At 49.2% G+C, this 23,175-nt stretch overlaps 1 pseudogene; it reads right to left on the bottom strand.

Moving 5' to 3' along the window:
* Positions 1-550: 550 nt before the first annotated feature.
* LOC125534804 lies at positions 551-18,425 on the bottom strand (annotated as a pseudogene).
* Between the last annotated feature and the right edge of the window lie 4,750 nt (positions 18,426-23,175).

Genomic DNA, 23,175 nt, shown 5'->3' on the forward strand with positions numbered 1-23,175 from the left:
ATTTAATTTGAAGTAATTAAATTACTTGTATATTTTGAGAAATTATTCACATTTATGGTTACCCAGATTTCATTTGATTTTGTGGCTAGCCTCTCTAGCTGTAGGCCCACCGCATCTTCTGGATGGCTATGGGTGAGAGCATCCAAGCTGTGGATTTGTCTCAAGGAAATTTGCGGAAGATCAGAGATCACATCGACATCGAGCACAAGTGACTAGATGAGTTCTAAATGAACTTTACCATGAGGAGATTACATCGACATCAAGCAAAAGTGACTAGATGAGTTCATAAACTTTACCTTGAGGAGATCAAGGTGAGGTCTAAGTGATTTCGAGGCTTCTTATTTAAGCATCTGCAATAAAGACATTGGATCACACAAATGTTTTAAAGCTTGGGATACATCGCTGTTCTCCTTCTCAAAACTTTATTTATTTATGTTGCATCAAGTTCTTTGCTTTGTGCTTCACCTTGCTAGTTTGTAGAGTTGTTCACTCTTCCAATTAACATTCTAGTTTGCGCAAAGGTTTAATTTTTGCAATCTCCTGCTGAGCCCCATAGTCAACAGATCTTTCGCCCACCTCTAACAGTGCCGGCAATGAAGCCAACTACAAGGAAGAAGTACGACACTAGGATTGCTATTGGTATGCTGCTCCTCTCAACAAGGGTAGCATTAGCAGCTTCCCGTCGTGGTGGTTGCTTGCCGGCAGCTTCACCCTGATGCAGTGATATGAGCGGGTCGCCGAGGAAGGACTGCTCGTTGAAGGTGCCGAACTGGCCGGTGGTGGAGACATTGCCAGAGAGGAGTGGGTTGTATGACCCATTGAACATAACCAACTGCGTGAGCTTGAACAGGCTTGCTGGGAGCTCGTCGGAGAGGTTGTTGAATGACAAATCCATCCTCTCCAGAGACAAAATCTCGCCAATCTCGGACGGAATCGGCCCGGAGATGTTGTTCCTTGAGACATTCAGCATGACGAGCGGGAGGCGGCCGATCTCTGGTGGCAGCTGCCCCGTGAGACGGTTGCCATCGAGGAGGAGCAAGCTGAGATTCCGCATTGCGCCGATCCGCGACGGTATCTCACCGGAAAGCATGTTCCTTGACAGCTGCACGTACCCAGGAACCGTGTTCGGCCCCGCCGGTGACCAAGCCCGAATTGGGACGATACCGTTGCCCTTGAGGATGCGGTCCCATATGCTGTGACAGCTCTCACGAGTCATGACGGGTAGATGAAGTTGAATGGAGGATAGCTTGCTGGGATCCACCGTTTCATGGCCTGGCACTCGCCGGAGCTGGCGAGCACGCTCGAATCCATTCCGGTTCTTCCAGAAGGTTGGACCGGGATTTCTCCCTATCTCTGCCATCTCCGGAGGGATATTGCCAGTCAACCGGTTGTCGGCCAGGTTCAGCCAGAGCAAGCTGGTCCAGTTGCCGATTTCAGGCGGTATCTCACCGGAGAGCTGGTTCCCTGCGAGCATTAACCAGAGGAGTGACGTGAGGTTCCTGATGCTCGCGGGGATTCCTCCCGAGAGTGTGTTATTAGAGAGGTCCAGCGCCTGGAGCTCGGCGAGCCGGTCGTACCCTAGAGGTATCCTGCCAGAGAAGTTGTACTCGATGAGAGGTGAAGCAAGCAAGGAAAGATCAAAGGCTGTACATGTGGTGCAAAGATGAACGGACTAGTGTGCATGGCCGCCCGTCGCTGTGTTCCTTGACTCTCGGCTACACCTTTCAATTATCACACAAAGCGGAATAGTAATAGCCTAACCGGATGAGAGGGAAACACAGACTTGGCTGACACGCCAAGACTTGTTGTAATGCTTGTGTATTCCGTGTGAGTATTGTTTGGGGTTGCTGTATTTTGTGGTTTGGTTATCGTGAACGTATCACACTATATGCACCGCTAACATACAAGTCAAGATACAAATCACAACTAATCATATCCCATGTAATCTCTAAAAATCCAACATCAGATTTTTAAGCATGGCAATATACATTATGAACTAAGCTATTCAAAGAAGGAAGCAGGAGATAATGAAAATTGGCATCACATCGGATCATGCCACGCACTATTGATGGTTCAGAGATGGTAGCATGTTCAGGTTCTGCACAAGACTACGCAGTCTAACCACCAAAACTCGTCATGTTTTTTTTCTTAAACGAAAACTCGCCATGCGAAAATGATGAATCAACAAGGCAACTAGCTTTTCATGGACTCACACATATAGAGTGAGAGTTGATTCAAAGAGAACTAGTTGCATGAAAAGGAGAAGGCTCTCTCTCTATATATATCCTCCTCCAAGATATAACCTTCACGGCTCCATTCATTTTGTGACATCAAACGCCATCACTAGTTTAGCTATCACACGTGAGATTTTGGAGGAAACTGAATTCGAGTTCACCATGCCTTGTTTGCATAAATTTTGGAAACCGATAACTGCCACACGTGTGAGCGTTAAGAAATCTGCCCACACGTTCTGTGTGGTGCCTAAGAAGACCAGCCCACACGTCTCTGTGTGGGCAAAACAATTAACGCCCACACGCCTCTTTTTTCTTTCCCGGTCTCTCTTACACGCGTGCGTGTGGGCGAAATAGATAACGCCCACACGCCCGGTACGTCAGGCCTCGTACCTCGTGGTCCCGCACGCCTCACGTGACACTTTACCGCGCGCCCTGCAGTTGCCATGGGCCGGACCCTCGTTAATGTTCGTTTAAGTGCAGTTGCTATGTCGGACAACTACAGTTGCCATGTTTGCTCAACTGCAGTTGCCATCTCAGGTCAAAGTTTCAGATTGCCATTTTTTGGACAACTACAGCTGTTGTCATGTGTGGTCTGGTCTACTGCAGTTGCCATGATTTCAAAACTTTAGAAGTTGCCACCTACTAACACTAGGCAGTTGCCATGTAGCGCTACAAAAAAAGGCATGGCAAAAAACATGTTCGGGTAAAAGAGAGAGTTGCCATGTGCTCACAAGCACGCTAGGGCAGTTGCCATTTAAAAAGAAAGAGTTGCCATCTGCTTACGTGCACGCTAGGGCAGTTTGCCATGTACCATGCAAAACATATGACAACTGACATGTTCAGGTAAAAAAAAGAGAGAGTTGACATCTGCTTGCAATCATACTAGGACAGTTGCCATGTACACTGCAAAACGCATGGCAACTGGCAGTTTGAGTGTGTGAGAGGAGGCGGGTGTGTGGGCGAGATGGCAAACACCCACACACCAGCCCTTGTGCATGACTAAAAACTGATGTGTGGGCGAACTGCTAAACGCCCACACAACCGGCCCCTCCGTATGGTAAAACAGATATGTGGGTGACCTCTCTCACACACCACACACGCGAGTTGTCCTACGTGGCATACAAAATCAGCTAATTCGTGCCAAGATTCGTGCAGAAGTTATTGAACGATGATGAAGACGTGTCGACGAGTTGACTAACGCCCACACGTGTGAGCGTTAACATTTTCGTAAATTTTCGTTCATGGCATGAGGAATACATGCAAAGCAATTTCCCCATCCGCTGACCACAACCCACCGTATACCGATATAGACTGACACAACGAAGCAACTTTTAGGATTTTGCAATACCAAGCCATCTTTCTTTTTATTTTTTTAGATAAAAGGCACGAGCCCAACTTTATAGATAAAGCCACCAGGCAGAGTCACAACCACCAGACTAAACCACATAAGTTTAACACGGCACGAAAGAAAGTATGGGTACAAGGCATCCAGCCTATCAAGGCACGCAGGCCAGCCAAACGAGCAGTCGAAAACGCTAAGGAACCGTCCTCCTGGACTGCCGCAGCAGAGAAGAAGCCGTAGATTTCATTTTAGATAGCATATCGTCGAAAGCCTCAAAGTCCCCATCCTTAGTCAATGATCTCCACTGCTGCAAAAAGACATTAGTTTTAAATAAGCAACTTACAGGGTTAGCCGGGAAAATGTGTTCAATAGTGAACTTGTTTCTAGTATTCCAAAGCGCCCAACAGATCGCTGCCCAGCCCACCATGAAAATCCGCTTAGACCGGCCTGCTAAGGTATTGATACAACACCGAAGATCCTCAAAAGAGGCAGGGTTCCAAGGGACATGCAGCCAAAGTCTAATGCAACTCCAGATGAATTTAGCCAAAGAGCACTGGAAAAATATATGTTCTGTATCCTCTAGGGCGCCACACAATTGACATCTATCAGAACCCGGCCCGTTCCTCTTTTTAATCTGGTCAGCCGCTGGGAGCTTGCGACGAAGAGCTTGCCAAAGGAAGATTTTGATCTTAGAAGGTATGTGGGCAGACCAAATAAGTTTAAACTTGTCAGTGCGAACACCAGCGATGAGATGCGAATACGCCGACTTAACAGTAAAACGCCCCGAAGGGGTGTGAGGCCAAAAAACGGAGTCCTCTTCCTCCGAGAGCAGGGGAAGCAGGCAGTAAGGCGTTGCCAATCTTCCAACTCCACAGGGGAAAGAGAGCGCCGGAAATCTAAAACCCAACCCTGAGCCGAGAGCTCGGAGATAGAGATCTCAGGGTTATCACAAAACGAAAACAGGGTCGGATAAGCCACCGCAAGGGTGGTGTCTCCAACCCACCAGTCTAACCAAAAACGCGTGGATTTGCCGTTATGGACTACGAATTTCACCAGGGACCGAAATATCGGTCTGATACTAACAAGCTGGTGCCAAAATTGAGAGCCACCAGAAGAGGAAGTGAACATAGGACTCAAGAGGGGAAAATATTTAGCTTTGAGAAGGTTAAGCCAAGCAGGACGATCATCAAGGAACATAATCTTGCACCACCACTTTAACAAGAGACACTTATTCATGATTCTGGTGTTAATGATGCCAAGGCCCCCCATGTTCTTAGGTCTGCAAATGAGGTCCCACTTGACCATCCTATATTTTCGTTTGTTATCGGAGGAATTCCAGTAAAAGGCACCCCTGTGCTTATCGAAACCAGCGTGAGTCCATCAGACAGAAGATAGAAGCCCATTAGGAACATCGGGAGAGAGGAAAGGCAGGAGTTGGTAAGGGCGACCTTGCCCGCTTGAGAATTATAGCATCCTCGCCACGGCAAAACTCTGTTGCCAACTTTAGTCACAGCCGGGGCAAACTCTTTGGCCAAAATCTTAAGCGGGGAGATGGGTAAGCCCAAGTATTTGAGAGGAAAGGATCCTAGCGAGCAGTTCAAGAGATGGGCGACCCTTTGCGCTTCCGAGTCAGATACCCCAGTCACAAGGACCTCGCTTTTAGAGAAATTGATTTTAAGGCCCGACAAGGCTTCAAAGCAGAGAAGAAGAAATTTCAGATTCGTGATGGAGTTATCATTAAGTTCAACCAAGATGATGGTGTCGTCCGCATACTGGAGGTGGGAGATGCCATTCGGAATAAGATGGGAGCTAATCGGCGAGATGTGACCAGCAGTCGCAGCCCGCGACAGAATGTGAGATAAGGCATCAGCCAAAAAATTAAAAAGCAAGGGAGACGCCGGATCTCCTTGCCTCAGGCCCCTACCGTTGGCGAAGAAATTACTGGTCTGGCCATTGACAGCCACCGCCGTGTGCCCACCCGAGACAAGTTGCATCAGGCGGTGGACCACCGCACCATCGAAGCCCTTGGCCAACAGAACTTGGCGAAGGAACCTCTAGCTGACTGAATCATACGCTTTTTCGAAATCAAGTTTAAGGACTACAGCCTTGGTGTGCTTAGAGTGCAGGTCATGAATATCTCATGCAGGCAAAGCACCCCGTCCAGAATGAATCTCCCCTTAATGAACACGGATTGGAAGGGGCTAATAACCCGATGAGCAATCGGAGAGATCCTAGTAGCCATTCCCTTGGCAGGAAACTTAGCAAAATTGTTAATCAAAGCAATGAGTCTAAATTGGGATATCAAGTCAGCGCCTTTGACTTTAGGAATGAGGGTGAGAACAGCGTAGTTAAGTCTCGAGATGTCAACAGTCCCCAACCAAAAGCCTTGAGAAATAGTCATAATTAGCCCCTTTAGCTGAGGCCAGAATTGTCGGAAAAAAGGGATGGAAAAGCCGTCAGGCCCAGAAGCCGCATTCGGGTTGCCAATCCGTATCGTCTCGAGGATTTCCTCTTCCGTGGGAGGGATCAGCAAACTCTCATTATCAGCGACCGAAAGCTGGTGCAGAGGAGACCAAAAGGGCGAAGTCAACTTAAAGCCTAGCACGGGTTTATCAGCTAGGAGGTTAGAGAAGAAGTCAACCACATGACGCATAATCACCGATGGGTCAGAGACCCTGACGCCGTCGATCAAAAGGCTATCAATAATGCATCTCCGGCGCCTGCCGTTAGCAATCGCAAAGAAGTAAGACGTAGGAGAGTCACCCTTTAAGGTCCAGTTGATAGTACCACGCTGTTTCCAATACACTTCCTATTGCCTATGAATGCCCAGTAGCACCTGTTCTAAACCATATCGAGTTTGCCATTCAAACAAGGACAACCCAGAACTATCGGCGCGATCATCTAAAACGCCAATTTGAGCCGACAGCCTAGCTTTGTCCCGCCTAGACTCAGCGTATTGGTTTTTAGACTAGCCTCTAAGAAATCCACGTAAAAAATAGGAGCATTGATGCCAGTCATCCATGGGGCCAAAAGAACGTCGAGTAGAGGAGAGGAAAGCCATAATCTTTTGTGCCACCAACTCATTAAAACCCTCCACATGGAGCCAAGAAGCATCAAACTGGAATCTCGGAAAACCAACTGGGCGCGAACCATCATCAAGAATCAGGGGGGTGTGATCAAAGCCAACAAAAGCCAGGGCTCTAAGACTGGCACGGGGGAATAGAAAATCCCACCTAGAGCAAACAAAAACCATCAAGGACCAAACAAATTGGGGGAGTCTGATGGTTAGACCAAGTGAAACGGGCTCCAACCCTAGGAATCTCATGAATAGCCGTGTCCCTAATGAAAGCATTAAAAGCATCAGCCAGGGGCCAAGAGAAGTTAGACGAGCTCTTGTCAGAGGGGAAACAGAGCAGATTAAAATCGCCCCCGATCAAGAGGGGTAGCTGACAGGAATCAATTTTAATACTAATCTCGTCCAAGAAGGCATAAGACATCGCGTGGTCAGCCGGACCATAAACCACCATGATTTTCACCAAGGAGTTGAGGGATCGAAGGGAAACCACCATACTAGCCCAAAAAATGTTATGGTCGAAAGCCACAAAATCGAAAGTATCTTTTTTGGCACCAAGCAGAAGGCCACCGGAGAGCCCAGCCGAGGCCACGTAGTTCCAATGAAATCTGTCTATCCCAGCAATAGCCGAAAAGTCGCTCGAGGAAAAGGAAGATTTGATGGTCTCGACAAGGCCAATAAAATCTACATGTTCGGATCGAACCAGGTCTTTATGTTGGTCCCTGCGCCCCCTAGCGCCGAAACCACGAATATTCTAAAATAAAGCCTTCATCTAAAAGATAAGTTTTTGATACGGAGACTCGACCTGCTCGGCACCATGCAGGATTTAGCACGCTTCCTTACCACACGAATAGAAGTCACCGGGGGAGCTTGACACCTATCATCTCCCCCCTCTTCCCCACCGGCCACAACCGGTGAGGCGGTCAAACCCACCCTAGCCTCCTTGGCCTTCGCAATATCAGCTTGGGCAACCTCATTTGCCCTAATAACAGCAATAATAGACGAGGGGGAACCCATGCTAGAATCTAAGCAAATACCAACATCATCTAGAATTTTGAGTAAGTGCTCATCAGTTTGTGAAGGAAGAACTAAACGCACAGGAGAGACAACCATGGGTAGGGATGGAGAAGGGGCTGGGAACAAACCTGAAGGGGGCATATCCCGAGCCGCAGCACGACGAGCCGCCCGATCGACCACCCGCCCACCGCTGTTGGAGACGCAGCCGCTCTTGCGGGCCATGGACGCAGACGAGCACACCGGCACCGGACGGGCACGACTGGGGGAAGCCGCAGCAGAGGACGGGCCCGAAGCCGCACCCAAATCAGCCTCAAGCCTACGGCAGAGCCCAGCCGCGGGCTGCCTCGATTCACCAGAAGCCTGACTCTTGGCGGAATATTTCTTGACAGAGGACTTCTTCTTCTTCTTGGACACAGCAGGGCCAGCCGGGGGGAGATCTTCAATGCCAGACAAGGAGGGGGAAGCGGGACGAGCAGGGAGGTTGGAGCACACCGCCGAGAAAGGTGTGCCCTTAGCCCCACCTGAAGCCGCATCCCCTCCGCCCAAGCCAGGCGCCGCATCTTGGGGCCCCTTACCAGCAGGAGCATTTTCCTTTAGCAGATCTTGATCTTCGGGAGAAAGCCTGTCCCACTCCGACTGGGTGAAACGAGGGTCAGTCCCATGCATGGAGTCGTCAAGGCCCCCCTCCCCATCTTTGCTTTTATCACCATTGCCAGAGGCCGGGGGGGAGGAGGAGGAGGCGACACTGGACCCGAGGCCCCCTCCAGCCGCACCCTGAGCCGAAAGTCGCCAGCCGCCGGGAATACATCAATGGAGCCGCGAATGCACAGGGGATCAACACACCAGACCCGGAGCCGGGCCGGCCCCAGAATGGTCAAGGAGGCTTGATCCACTTTGATAGGCTTCTCGATGAGCACCCCGAAGGCCATGAGGAACGCCGTGGTGCGCATGCTAGGAGGGACATCTTCGACCAGAACCCACACATCAGACAAAGAAGAAATCGCTGTAGATCCGTTGGACGCAGCTTTGACTGAGACCACAAGTTGATTCAGAGGCAGCGTGAAGCTAGTGCAAGAGGAGATCATACGGAGGCTCTCTTTGGAGGGGAAAGTCGCAGCAAAATCAAACTCAGAAAGTTGGCGAATTTGCCAATCCCAACCGCCCTCATCCCATAACTGAAGATCATCTAGAAGGGTCTGGGACGAAATGCGTTTAGCCTGGACAGAGATGATGCCGACATTGGAAAGCGATGGGATAGGGGCTGCCTCTGGGATCGCCTTATCTAAAGCAAAGAAAGAGCACCCAGGGAGGCCGGTGCCATAATGAACAAAGGCGGGGGGCTTGACACGATTCTGGCAATCCACCGTGAGATGGCCATCTTCTCTGCAGATGAGACAAAAGGGGGGGTTTTCACAGCGAGATTGGAAATGCCCGGGGCGGTGACACGCGAAGCAGGTTAGGATGGGGTTGGAGACTTGGGATTGGGGAGGGTTGCGACCAGATCCACGAGGAGGAGGAGGGAGAATGCCATCACCAGACGAAACAGGGCCAGATCCAGCCCCCCGCCCGGCAGCATGGCCAACAGGGCGGCGGACCGGGGCCCCCGACGCCCCACGGGGAACGAAGCGAGACAGGCCACCCCCAGCCGCCATCAGAGCCCGCACCGGCGCACCGCCCCAGGGAGCAGCACCCAACAGGGGGGACGCCAGGGAAGGCCCCGACGAGCCCGCCCGACTGGCCGCCGCCGCCAACTCCCAGGGATCGATCGCAGCCAATGGGGCACCAGACGCGGGGGGAGGGGGGAGGCGCAGAAGGGCCCGAACCAGAGGCGCGGGGAGACACGCCGGCCGCCGCCGACCCCGCCTCCGGGGCGAGGGAAGCCTGAAGCTTAGCACGGAGCGTCGCCTCGTACTCCAGATCTGCAGCCGCCTCGCTGGAACCATCGCGCCCACGCTTTTGGCCGGAGACCGCCTCACTGGAGGACGCACGGGAGCGGTCCATCGCAGCCACCGCCGCAAAGGTGAGGGAGAGGGGAGGGGGAGGAGGAGATCTGGCGAAGCGCCGAATGGGGAGACGGTAGCGAGATAGATCTGAGGAGGAGGCCGGAAACCCAAGAAAGGGGGGAACCGCACCCCTCCGCACCCATAAATACCCCGACCGAGTCAGGCCCGGCTCGATAGAAGGCCTCACAGGAGGGATGGGCTGGACCTGGGCCACCCGCGGCCCAGAGCCCAAAGAAGGGAGAGGGGGGAAATCAGACAGAGACGACAAGGCTAACCCCGAAACGGGCCCAGCAGGCCCAGGAGCACCCGACGGGGCCTGCTCCGCAGGCAGGGGAGCCAGCGCCGCCCCCGATCCCAGATCTAGGGTTGGCACCGACTCCGACGCCGCTGGATCGCCGAAAGCCGCAACGGAGGCCAAGCAAGCATGAAGACCTGCCGGAGAGCCCGACACAGAAGGCGGCGCCGTCCCAGCCAACCCAACGGAACCCAACGAGACCACAGCAGGGGACCAACACGACGCACGCCGGCGACCACGCGATACGCGACGCCACCCATCACCCTCCAAGGCAGGCCCAGCGGGGCGCCCCCGCCCCCCGGGCGCGAACTTGCGCCGGCGACCCGCCGTCGCAGCCACGGAAGAACAGCACAGCGAGACAGGGCGGGGAGGAGGAGAGGAAGCCTCAGAATCCGACTCAGAGCCATCGGGAACCAGCACCCAAAACTTATTGGCCCGGAGCGGGGAGATGCGGTCGGAGCGAGGAGGAGAGGACCGAGCGCAGAGAAGGGCGGCACGCGACGCCGGAGCAGAGCCCAGGGGGAGCAGCGGAGGGGTGGAAGGAGGAGACATAAGGAGCAGGGTTGCCGCCGGGGAGGGGCCCGACGCAGGAGTCGCCACATGGGGGAGGGGGGAGGGAGGGGAACGGAGAGCCATCCACGTTCTACCAAGCCATCATGGTGGACCGATCCACTGAAATCGAGTTTTGCACCAAAGGACAAGCACCACAAGATGATATTGAGGGTGGAAGATGGTGTCCATGGCTAGATGTGGTATAGGATGACCATATACGGCGACGTGATGGCAGCGGCATGGTGGTCGAGCTGAAGTGCGGCCGGCGTTGGCACGGCAGGAGTAGCCATGACCGACGAAATAGAAGGGAGAAGTTTAGAGAAGCATTGACCAAGCTTTCATGAACATATAACACATGAGCTGTCTTGTGAATTATATTCTGTGTTGCTGTGCTGCTTGTACGACTCTGTTGTACTTTCCTGTTATTGCGGTGGTTTGCTTTATATATATAATAAAGCGGGGCGCCTTTTTGGTAAATTAGATTGGAAGGGCTTAGTATAGCAATCCCTATATGGTTAGAAATGCTAGCTTGCAAATCATGCACGTTTTGAATCCAATTGATTGAGATTGCTTCGGCCGCACGCTCTCTCCCAAAACTCGTCAAGCATTTCCCTCTGTTTTCCTCACCAACATGGTCGCCTTGCAGCTAGCAAATCTTGACTCGTGATACGTTAATTTTGCATCATGTTTTTCTACTATTTTTTAAGTTATATTTCACTCGTGCTTCAAGGAGGTCGAGAGCCATGAGCTGTTTGGCCCCTAGGGCTTCAAGGTGGAGCCCAAGGTGCTGTTCACTTGTGCTTGAGCAGCAGATATACCCCCAGCAGCAGTAGCAAGAACTGGAGAAAGAGCCATGGGAGGTGAGGTGCCATTGCTTTTGCTTTGTTTGGTGCCTCTACTGATGAGAACTGGAGCAAGAACCATGGGAGGAATGGCACTTAAGTCAGTCATCACGCGTCTTCTTCGTGGAACAGTTTGCGTTAGTATGGCATGGTGGAAAATTATGTCCATGAATTGGATTTTGTGTGGAACAGTTTATGAGGCTGGGATTGAATGGGTCAATTCTTCACCGTATTAGTGACTTTATGTTGTCGTGCACAGAAAGGTTTTGTTTTTACCATATTAACTGTTTTGTCCTTGTCTTTACCAAATTACTACTCCCTCCATCCCATAATATAAGAGGTTTTTGCAAGCTATATTAGTTTGCAAAAACGTCTTACATTATGGCATGGAGGGAGTACCAAATTAACTGTTTTGTCTTTACCAAATTACCAAATTACGGAACTGGCACAGAAAGGTTTCCCGAGCTTTCAAAAATGATTGTTTTGCCTTTACCAAATTACCATCAACATACGTTTTAAATGGAAAGTGCCGGTCTGGTTCCAGAAATATTTGTTTCGAGGAACTGAGCTTCCATTGACTTGACTTGACCTGGCATGTCACAGCTGGTCACCGGCCAAACACTGTAATGAGGACAGCGACAGTAGGTTTAATGCCTACATGTCCTATATATCACTAGAAAACTGACCAGCAACAGGTATGGAAACTCGGATTTCATTTATTTTGAGGCTGGGATTTTGTAAAACAGTCCATGAGGCTGGGATTGAATCGGTCAATTTTTCTTTCATGCACAGAAAGGTTTCCCTGCTGACTGTTAAACTTGAAGCAAGAAAAAGCAGAAAAAAGGTATTCCCATGTTAAATCTTGGTCGAGAAAAATAGCTAGGAAACTGCAGCCGGGATACGGGCATGCAAATGTTGTGGTAAGCGAGGAGCAACAGGCTACCACTAGAAAATTAGACCAGTGGCAGATCGGCGACAATGGAGGCGTCGAGTCTTTTTCTATGAGGGAGAGGATGCATCTGACGGTGACATGTTTACACGCCATTGGTATTTCCGTGAAGGCAGGGGCACAAGGACTCGACCCATTGGTCAACCGAAATAATGGAAATAGTTGGGACTTTGGAGTAACTGTCAACATGGCTGAGCGAACCAACCTCTGGTTGAGATGGTTAGGTGGACAGTGGTATCCCCAACCCACCAGGGTTCAAATCCTGGTGCTCGCATTTATTCTGGATTTATTTCAGGAATTCCGGCGATACGCTTTCAGTGTGCGTGTGTGCGTTCATAGGGATGAGTGTATGCGCGTGTATATGAGCGCTTATGTTTGTACTGATGCTCAAAAAAAAACGGTCAACATGACTGTGGTACTTCCTGCAAAAAAAAAGGCTACGTTAAGGGGAACACTGACCACTCAATTCCTAATCTGCCCCTCTGCCCAGTATTTCTATTAAAAAATTGGGAAGGGATTTAATTTGAAGTAATTATTATTTTTGTATTTTTGGGAAATTATTCATACTTTTCAATTATTATTCGTGTTTATGGCTACCCAGATTTATTTGAGTCGGGCTAGCCTCTTTGGCCGTAGGCCTACCACATCTTCTCGATGGCTATGGATCGTCGACTGGGAGCATCCACGCTGTTGATTTGTCTGATGGAAGTTTTGCGAAAGATCGGAGATTACATCGATATCTAGCACAAGTGACTGGGTGAGTTCTTGATTAACTTTGCCTTGAGGAGATCAAGGTGAGGTCTAAGTGACTTCGAGGCATCTTATTTAACCACCTCCAATAAAGACATTGGATCACACGGATGTTTCAAAGCTTGGGATACATCGGTGTTCACTAGTAAAAAAAGGTCTAATGTGAAATTTATTAATCCTGGTTTGTAATTGAATCGGCACTAATGTGACCATTAGTACCGGTTCTAACGGCCCACGAACCGGTACTAAATAGGTTATGGCATTTAGTATGGGTTGGTGGCTCCAACCGGTACTAAGGGGGGAGGGGGGTCTTTAGTACTGGTTGGAGCCACCAACCGGTACTAAAGATGGTGCGTTGCCACCCGCAGTGCATAATGTTTAGTCCCACCTCGCTAGTTGAGAGGAGTTCGCACCGGTTTATAAGCCCCGCCGCGGCTACCGTATCGAGCTCCTCTCTAAGCAGGCCTTTGTGGGCCTATTGCAAGTCTTCTGCCCTGTGGGGCCTATTGGGCCGTACGGGCCTGCATCCTGGCCCAACTAGAGATTGGGTTTCTAGTCGTACGCAGGCCGTACCGGCCCAGTAGGCGGGCTGTTTTTACTTTATTTCAAAAATAAAAATAATCCTTACCAACCGGGACTAAAGGTCCTCCAGACCACGACGCGTCTCGTGCCATGTGGTTGCTCTTTAGCACCGGTTCGTGCTGAACCGGTACTAAAGGGGAGGGGGGCTTTAGTGCCGGTTACCGAACCGGCACTAAAGGGTCTTACGAACCGGTGCTATTGCCCGGTTCTGCACTAGTGGTTCTTGTGAAAATTTTATTTTCTTTCTTTTGCATCAAGTTCTTTGTTTTTTTCTTCACCTTGCTAGTTTATAGAGTTGACCCCCCTTCAAATTGACATTCTTATTTACACATAGGCTTAATCTTCCACTCAGCCCCCATAGTCAATAGTTCTTTCGCCCACCTCTAATAGTTCCATAAAAGAAGCCAACTACAAGGAAGAAGAAGTACGGCACTAGGATTGTTATCGGTACGCTGCTCCTCTCAACAATGGTAACATAGGGAGCTTCCTCTCCTGGTTGTTGCATTCTGGCAGGTCTACTCTGATCCAATGAGATGAGCGGGTCGCCGAGGAAGGACTGCTCGTCGAATATGCCGAATTGGCCGGTGGTGGAGATATTACCAGAGAGGAGCGGGTTGTATGAAACATTGAAAATAACCAACTCCGTGAGCTTGAACAGGCTTGTTGGGAGCTCATCAGAGAGGTTGTTGAAGGACAAATCCATCCTCTCCAGACACAGATACTCGCCAATCTTGGACGGGATAGGCCCCGAGATGTTGTTCCCCGAGACGTTCAGCTCTACGAGTGGAAGCCGGCCGATATCCCGTGGCAGTCGCCCCGTGAAATGGTTACCATCGAGGAAGAGCAAACCGATGTTCCACATTGTACCAATCTCTGACGGTATCTCACCAGAAAGCATGTTCCTTGACAATTGCACATACCCGGGGAGCGACCCGACCGACAATGAGTTGGTGCACATTGGGACGATTAGGTAGCCCTTGAGGATGTGGCCCCATATGTTACGATAGTTTCGCCCAGTCATGACAAAGTTATTTTTAGTTTTGGGGTCAGTCAAGACAGAGTTGCCGAAGCTGAACGGGCGATAGCTCGCCGGGATCCACCGTCTCATGGCCTGACACTTGTTGGAGCCAATGAAAACGCTTGCATCATTTCGGTTCTTGGCGAAGGTTGGACCTGGATTCCTCCCTATCTCTGCCATCTCAGGCTGGTTAACCGGTTGTCTTCTAGGTTCAGCCAGAGCAAGCTGGTGTAGTAGCCAATCTCAGGCGGTATCTCACCGGAGAGTTGGTTCCCTGCTAGTATGAGCCAAAGGAGTGACATGAGATCCCCGATGCTCATAGGGATTCCTCCTGAGAGGTTGTTATTAGACAGGTCCAGCGCCCCGAGCTCGGCTAGCTGGCCGTACTCCGAAGGTATCCTGCCAGAGAAGTTGTTATCGGTGAGCATCAGGTATTTGAGGCTCTTCATGTAGGCCACCTTTTGTGGGAGATCTCTAGTGAACTCATTGAAGCTGAGGTCGAGCCTAGCAAGCAGTGGTAGCCGGAGCATGCCGGAGGCCACGACATCGCGGGTGTAGTTGTGGTGAAGCACAAGATACTTCAAGCTCATAAAGTTTCCAAAAATCTCCTGCACGTCACCACCAAATGTATTTCTACTGATGTCCAAGAACTGAAGGCTCACGCAGTTCGTCAGCTCCTGCGGTATCTGCCGGTCGAACCCGTTGTTCCCAAGAACCAACGCCTCTAGGGACGCGATCTTCCCAATTCCGGCGGGTACCATCCCAGCAAAATTATTCCCCCACAGGGACAGGTACGTCAAATTCTTGCATGTTGCCATGGAATCCGGGAAGTTCCCGATTAACATGTTCGCAGAGAGGTCTAAGGACTCGAGCTTGCAGCCATCAGGAAACACGCTCCTGGTGAGGTTGTTCTCGGCGACGCTGAATTTCCTAAATCTTGCGACATTGGGCAAGAGCTCTCCGTTGAAGTTGTTCGAGCTGAGGTCGACGTACTCCAGCCTGGCGCAACTCTCTAACATGTTGGTGATGTTGTCTATGATGTTGTTGGTGGACAGGTGGAGCAAGGTAAGGTTTGCGCATATCGGTGGGAAATTGACGGCGATGCCGCCCTCGAGCCTATTAGCCGACACGTCGAGCACCCGAAGGTTGGTCAGTCCAGACGAATTCAGCGACGTGGTGATGAGATTGTGGGAGATGTTGAGGTGCACCAGGCCACTGGACCGGATATGGTCGAGCTTGTCAGGTTCAGCGAGGTGACGCGGCCGCCCCCATTGCAACCGACACCTCTACATAGGCACGGCGACTGGTCCGACTCCTGCGGCACCTTGTAGCCGCCACGGTTGACCTTGTTGTTGGCAACCAGGAACCGCTTGAGCTCCACCATCACCACTTTGTCATCACCGCCGTCGCTCTCTGCGGTTTACAACGCCATTGAGGGAGTCATGGATTAGAGGGTCTTCGGACAGCCGGACTATATCCTTTGGCCGGACTGTTGGACTATGAAGATACAAGATTGAAGACTTCGTCCCGTGTCCGGATGAGACTCTACTTGGCGTGGAAGGCAAGCTAGGCAGTACGGATATGGATATTTCCTCCTTTGTAACCGACCTTGTGTAACCCTAGCCCCCTCTGGTGTCTATATAAACCGGAGGGTTTTAGTCCGTAGGACAACATACAATCATACCAAGGCTAGCTTCTAGGTTTTAGCCTCTCTGATCTCGTGGTAGATCAACTCTTATAATACCCATATCATCAAGAATAAATCGAGCAGGACGTAGGGTTTTACCTCCATCAAGAGGGCCCGAACCTGCGTAAAACATCGTGTCCCCTGCCTCCTGTTACCATCCTCCTTAGATGCACAGTTCGGGACCCCCTACCCGCGATCCGCCGGTTTTGACACCGACATTGGTGCTTTCATTGAGAGTTCCTCTGTGTCGTCGCCGTTAGGCTTGATGGCTCCTACTATCATCGATAGCGATGCAGTCCAGGGTGAGACTTTTCTCCCCGGACAGATCTTTGTGTTCGGCAGCTTCGCACTGCGGGCCAACTCGCTTGGCCATCTAGAGCAGATCGAAAGTTACGCCCCTGGCCACCAGGTCAGGTTTGGAAGCTTAAAATACACGGCCGATATCTGTGGAGAATTGATCTTCAACGGATTCGAGCCCCTGCCTTGTGCGCCACGCGGTCATGATGAGTACGATTTAGCTCTGCCATCGGACTGTATTCAGGAGATCGCACCGGTAGCCGCTCCGAGCCTCAATTCGGAGCCAGTTGCGCCATCCATGGACGGGTGGTTAGACCCTATCACGGAGGCCGTATCCTCAGCGGCGATCGAGCCGAATATCGACCTTACCCTTCACAAGAGCCATGTTGTAAAACTGTCGGATCCTTCTCCAGCCACGGACTCCGAACCGCCTGCGCCCGTTCCTATCGAATCCAATTGGGCGCCGATCATGGAGTTTACCTCCGCGGATATTTTTCAGCACTCGCCCTTTGGCGACATACTGAACTCATTAAGGTCTCTCTCCTTATTAGGAGGATCCTGGCCGAACCATGTCCGGCAGGATTGGGATGCGGATGACGAAGAAATTCTCCGCCCACCCACCACCCACTTAGTAGCCACTGTCGACGACTTAACCGACATGCTCGACTTCGACTCCGAAGACATCGACGGTATGGACGACGATGCGGGAGACGAAGAGGAACCACTGCCCACAGGGCACTGGACAGCCACCTCATCATACGATATATACATGGTGGACACACCCAAAGAAGGCAATGGTGACGAGACAACGGAGGATGACCCCTCAAAGAAGCAACCCAAGCGCCGGCGTCAGCGGCGCCACTCTAAGTCCCACCAAGGCAAAAATGGTGATACGGGCACAGGGGATAATAGCACTCCGGACAGTGCCAAAGACGGCAACAATCCCCTCCAGCAAGATTTAAGGCAGGAGGATGGAGAAGCCAGCCCTCCTGAGAGAGCGGCAGATGAAGAGGCGGAGGATGATAATTACGTGCCTCCCTCCGAAGACGAGGCAAGCCTCGACGATGACGAATTCGTCGTGCCAGAGGATCCCGTCGAACAAGAGCGCTTCAAGCGCCGGCTTATAGCCACGTCAAATAGCCTTAAGAAAAAGCAGCAGCAGCTTCAAGCTGATCAAGATGTGCTTGCTGACAGATGGACTGAAGTCCTGGCGGCCGAGGAATATAAACTCAAACACCCCTCCAAGAGTTACCCAAAGTGCAGGTTGCTACCCCGACTGGAGGAGGAAGCACCGAAAACTACATCCCCGGCGTATGACGCGGCTGATCGGCCACCTCGTGGCCGTGACAGAGAAACATTCCAGCCAAAAGCTCAGCCCGCACCCCGACGCCATTCAAATAAAAAGGCATGGGGAAATACGCCAGACCTGCGGGACATATTGAAGGACAAAGCAAAACATGCAAGATCGATCTGCGGGACGTATAAAGAATGAGATGTCATTTGATGCATATGATAGGATTTTTTTTCATTGTGTCTGTTAATATTTTTTTCTTTGAAACGTGAAGGATTGATTCGTATCCTATCTCTACTTCTAACGGAGCAATTGGTAGTCTCGCTTCCAGGTTTTTTTCTGTCCCACCTCATGGGTTTTTTGGTACCTCCTCCCACCTTCGCTGGTTTTTATTTTGTAGATTTTTTTCGTCCCCTCCCCCCACTTCATCGGTTTATTTTCACGTCACCCTCTCACACAACGAAAGAAATCTGAACAGATCAGAACTTTCCATACTGGCGCAAGTTATTTAGTAATGTAGAATCAATCACGAACAATCTCTAAAGATCAAATCTAAATTAATTAACCTTACCTTAAATCACTCAATCACATTAATTAGAAAACAAATATTTGATTTTCAGAAAAATCGCTCAATCACATTAACCTTACCTTAACTCATGGATGGTAATAAATCTCCAAACAAAGGAAACAATACATCGAGGGAGCAGTAAATAAACTCTCTTTCTTATGACATGTATATGATCTTCCCTTCTCTCTCCGTTGTCGACCATTCTTGATTCTCGAGGCCGATGCTTGGGCTGCGTCACTAGGTCGCGACGGTGCTGGAGGACGAGGACGGCGAGGCCGGGTGCCGCGGCACCGCGTTGGCCGGGGCCGGTGAAGGGGGCGAAGAAGGGAAGCTTCCCTGGCCATTGCCATGGCCCTGGGAGTTGGTGCGGTGGAAGCGGCACTTGAAGGACCCGACGTGGGTGGTCGGCGCGCAGACGCACTTGGAAGCGGGCCCGTGGCCCGCGCCGGACGGCGCCGACGCCGACCCGGGCCTCCTCCTTCGCGTATTCTTGAAGCTGTGGCTGGCCGATTTACATGAAATTAATTCCCTCAGTTGTGGTGACAAATATAATACACATAATACATCATATTGTTATGCACTAGTGTGTGTGTGTGTGAAATAGATGTATTATGGTCCCGTACCTGATGACCCACAAGTATAGGGGATATATCGTAGTCCTTTCGATAAGTAAGAGTGTCGAACCCAACGAGGAGCAGAAGGAAATGATAAGCGGTTTCCAGGAAGGTATTCTCTGCAAGTACAGAAATAAGTGGTAACAGATAGTTTTGTGATAAGATAATTTGTAACGAGCAACAAGTAACAAAAGTAAATAAGGTGCAGCAAGGTGGCCCAATCCTTTTTATAGCAAAGGACAAGCCTGGACAAACTCTTATATGATGTAAAGCGCTCCCGAGGACACATGGGAATATCTTCAAGCTAGTTTTCATCACGCTCATATGATTCGCGTTCGGTACTTTGATAATTTTGTATGTGGGTGGACCGGTGCTTGGGTGCTGCCCTTACTTGGACAAGCATCCCACTTATGATTAACTTCTATTGCAAGCATCCGCAAATACAACAAAAGTATTAAGGTGAACCTAACCATAGCATGAAACATACGGATCCAAATCAGCCCCTTACGAAGCAACGCATAAACTAGGGTTTAAAATTGTGTCACTCTAGGAACCCATCATCTACTTATTACTTCTCAATGCCTTCCTCTAGGCCCAATTAATGGTGAAGTGTCATGTAGCCGACGTTCACATAACACCACTAGAGGAGAGACAACATAAATCTCATCAAAATATCGAACGAATACCAAATTCACATGACTACTAATAGCAAGACTTCTCCCATGTCCTCAGGAACAAAAGTAACTACTCACAAAGCATAAACATGTTCATAATCAGAGGGGTATTAATGTGCATATAGGATCTGAACATATAATCTTCCACCAATTAAACCAACTAGCATCAACTACAAGGAGTAATTAACACTACTAGCAACCTACTACCAATCCCGGACTTGGAGACAAAAATTGGATACAAGAGATGAACTAGGGTTTTGAGATGAGATGGTGCTGATGAAGATGTTGATGGAGATTGCCCTTTCCCGATGAGAGGAGCGTTGGTGATGACGATGGCGATGATTTCCCCCTCCGGGAGGGAAGTTTCCCCAGCAGAACAGCCCCGCCAGAACCCTAGATTGGCTCCGCCAAGGTTCCGCCTCGTGGCGGCGGAGTTTCATCCGAGAAGATGGCTTATAATTTCTTTCCCATCGAAGGGGACCATATAGCAGAAGATGGTCACCGGAGGGCCAGCAGGGGGCCCATGAGGTAGGGTGGCGCGCCCAGGGGGTAGGGCGCGCCCCCACCCTCATGGGCAGGGTGTGGCCCCCCTGGTGAAGTTCTTGCGCTCAATGTTTTTTATATATTTGGAAAACATCATCCATGAAGTTTCAGGACTTTTGGAGCTGTGCAGAATAGGTCTCTAATATTTGCTCCTTTTCCAGCCAGAATCCCAGTTGCCGGCATTCTCCCTCTTTATGTAAACCTTGTAAAATAAGAGAGAATAGGCATAAGTATTGTGACATAATGTGTAATAACAGCCCATAATGCAATAAATATTGATATAAAAGCATGATGCAAAATGGACGTATCAACTCCCCCAAGCTTACACCTCGCTTGTCCTCAAGCGAAAAGCCGAAATCGAAAAATATGTCCACATGTTTAGAGATGAAGGTGTCGATAAAAATAAAATACGGACATGAGGGCATCATGATCATTCTTAGAACAACAACTTATATAATTCTTGCCATATGATTTCTTATGCTAGAGTAATAATTCAATCACAATATCAAGTAGGAATCGTAAACTTCATTGAAAACTAACAAACTATAATCTCAGTCATTGAGGCAATTGCAATTTATCATAACATAGGAAAGAGTCAATGTATAAGAGCTTTTCAGCAAGTCCACATACTCAACTATCATATAGTCTTTCACAATTGCTGACACTCACGCAATACTTATGGGTATGGAGTTTTAATCGGACACAGAGAAAGATAAGGGCTTATAGTTTTGCCTCCCAACGTTTTACCTCAAGGGTAATGTCAACAGTAATAGTTCATGAAAACCCACATCCAATTAGCCATATATACTAGGATCTTTCCAACATATTGTGCTTGCCAAAGGATAAAATGTAAAAAGGAAGGGTGAAGATCACCATGACTCTTTTGCAGTACAGGAGATAAAAGTAAAAGATAGGCCCTTCGCAGAGGGAAGCAGAGGTTGTCATGCGCTTTTATGGTTGGATGCACAAAATCTTAATGCGAAAGAACGTCACTTTATATTGCCACTTGTGATATGGACCTTTATTATGTAGTCTGTCGTTTTTATTACTTCCATATCACACGATTGTATAAAGCTTATTTCTACCAACCAATCAATCATACATATTTAGAGAGCAATTTTTATTGCTTGCACGGATGACAACTTACTTGATGGATCTTAATCAACCCATAGGTAGGTATGGTGGACTCTCATGGCAAAACTGGTTTGAGGGTATTTGGAAGCACAAGTAGTATTTCTACTTGGTGCAATGAATTTGGCTAGCATGAGGGAGAAAGGCAAGCTCAACATGTTGGAGGATCCAAGACAATATAATTTATCTCAGACGTAAGAAAGCATAACCCATTACGTTGTCTTCCTTGTCCAATGTCAACTCTTTAGCATGTCATATTTTAATGAGTGCTCACAATCATAAAAGATGTCCAAGATAGTATATTTATATGTGAAGACCTCTCTTTCTTTATTACTTCCTATTAATTGCAATGATGCCCAAAACTATGTTTGTCAACTCTCAACAACTTTTATTCATCATACTCTTTCTATGTGAGATCATTACTCTCCATAAGAGTCACATGATCTCTTTGTTTCTTTTTATTTCTTTCTCTTTTCTTTTATTCATTTGGGATCATGGCAAAAATAATCAAGCCCTTGACTCAACACTAATCTTTATTATATAGCTCACGGCTCGATTACATAGAAGGATAATAAAGCAAAACTAACAACTAGATCATACTAAGAACTTTTATTCTAATAGATCAAGATATTACCAAAAGGATCGAACTAAGAAAAACGGTAAAGATGAAAGTGATGGTGATACGATACCGGGGCACTCCCCCAAGCTTGGCAGTTGCCAAGTGGAGTGCCCATACCAGATACTCAATTCTTCTTTATTGGTGAAGAAGGTGGAGTTGTTGATGATGGATAGTCGCACATCGAGCGTAGGAGGTCTTCTAGCTTGCGGATAATGCCCTTGAGTGCGATGATATGCTCCTTCAACAAAAATTTTCACGTGTGAGATACTTATTTTGTATATGAGCCAACTCAGTCATCTTGAAAGCTTCGATTTCTGTTGGGGTAAGAAGATTGTGATCCAGTTGAAGGGTGTCCTCTGTTGCTGGAGCTTGGTCCTCCATGGCCTTCTTGATCCCTTCATCCTTGTTGATCTCCATAGGTTCTTCTCTCTTCAGCTCTATCTTCATTAGCCAAGCATCATTGCCCTCATGATTGAAGGAGGAGGGAGACGACATAGTGCCTGGCCTCTGGCCTTGAGAACCCTGACAGAAAACAGTTCGAAACAAAGACATGAGATTTTTGCGTGATACGGGAGTCAAAACCCCCGGGAGGTTATATAATGAATTTTTACCGACCAAAATACGTGTCTTGTAAGAAAACAGAGTCCGGAGAGCACACGAGGTGCCCACGAGGTAGGGGGTGCGCCCAGGGGGGTAGGGCGCGCCCTCCACCCTTGTGGAGCCCTCGTGTCCTTTCCGGACTGCTGCTTATTTTTCTATTTTTCTAAATATTTCAAAACGGAGAAATATTGCCTTAAAAACTGTTTTGGAGTCAGTTTACTTACCGTACCACATACCTATTCCTTTTCGGAGTCTGAAACGTTCCGGAAAGTGTCCTTTATGTATTCCTCCGGGGTTACGGTTTCAATAACATTGGTTTCAACATTTATGCGATTACCTGAGATATAATGTTTGATTCTTTGACCGTTCACCACCTTCGAATTTGTGCCTTCGAAGTTGTTGATTTTTATGGCACCGGAACGGTAGACCTCCTCGATAACGTAAGGACCCTCCCATTTAGAGAGAAGTTTTCCTGCAAAAAATCTTGAACGAGA

Source organism: Triticum urartu, chromosome 2, assembly GCF_003073215.2.
Source record: "Triticum urartu cultivar G1812 chromosome 2, Tu2.1, whole genome shotgun sequence".
Lineage (NCBI taxonomy): Eukaryota > Viridiplantae > Streptophyta > Magnoliopsida > Poales > Poaceae > Triticum > Triticum urartu.